The sequence below is a fragment of the Aplysia californica genome, unplaced genomic scaffold, assembly GCF_000002075.1.
Source record: "Aplysia californica isolate F4 #8 unplaced genomic scaffold, AplCal3.0 scaffold00018, whole genome shotgun sequence".
Taxonomy (NCBI): Eukaryota; Metazoa; Mollusca; class Gastropoda; order Aplysiida; family Aplysiidae; genus Aplysia; species Aplysia californica.
The window spans coordinates 413,511-414,768 of record NW_004797288.1 but is presented as its reverse complement, the minus strand read 5'-3'; positions in this window follow the sequence as shown (position 1 = coordinate 414,768).

Genomic DNA, 1,258 nt, shown 5'->3' with positions numbered 1-1,258 from the left:
CACACAGACACACACACACACACACACACACACACACACACACACTCACACACACAAACACAAAGTCACAAACACACCGAGCCCTTCGGTAGATGACCCTTCCACTAAATTTTCTTATATACATGTACATACTGATAATGTTGACGAGCTAAAAATTAGTATGATAGTTTGTAGAAACAAATTGATACCGCATCAATGGTGCTATACCTAGCAGATCAGGTCTAGATACAGTAACAGAAATAATAGGCATACTATGCACTTAACACATACTGATTGAATAAAAAAATTTAGCACACAACAATTTCCGATGACAATCAACCGCTCTTCTTCGCATTCCTCAAGGCACTGTTCAGAGCGCGGAACTGTGTCAAATGCTAATTCAGAACCCCGAGTCTGGATGGGGTTATAGGGGAAAAGAGAAACAAAGGGCTGGGGCAGACTCTGACAGCCGAGTGCCTCTCGCTAGTTACTCTCTAACATTGTGGACTCTCATCCCTATTAAATAAAAATCCTTCTTTTCGCTGACTGGGCAATTCTCGCAACCGTCGGCCTGGCTTTTGGGCCAGGTAAGGTTGTAATGAGAAATACGCGTCGAATAGAACGCCAAACAGAACCATTGACAGCTCAAAATTCAATAAGTGAATTAGTGCTAAATATTCGAGCCATCACAATAGTACATTTGCGTGTTAGCTGACAGTGACTAGATACAAGTTTGGAGATAAATACATGTCTTACTGATGACTATAAGATGAAATGTTGAGGACAGTCCTCAGAATTCTACTCTTATCCTTTTTTTTGTAAGCAACAGAAAAGCCAAATTGGCAAAAATAGTGATCTCCATTAGGGCTCTTTGACTCTGTGGGCAATTGCTCTGGTCGCCCTAGGTGACAAGTCGCAGATCGTGGTAAATTGTAGCAACAAAGTTGTGAGAAAAAGGGAAAAAACTGAGATTTAGGGGCGAGTTTTTGTAGGATGCGACAACAAATCGGTGAACCCTTATTGTCTGTATATGAGTATTCGAATCTAATAGGAAAGGCGCTACCTGAGTGTTGATAAATATTAATTTGGATTTACTTGAAACTGAATGAAAATTATTATCAGCAGTAAACCTCTTGTCCTCTATCCAGCTGACAAAATGCGACCATTGTCTTGCCCATGAATAGTAGTAGTAGTAGTAGTAGTAGTAGTAGTAGTAGTAGTAGTAGTAGTAGTAGTAGTAGTAGTAGTAGTAGTAGTAGTAGTAGTAGTAGTAGCAGTA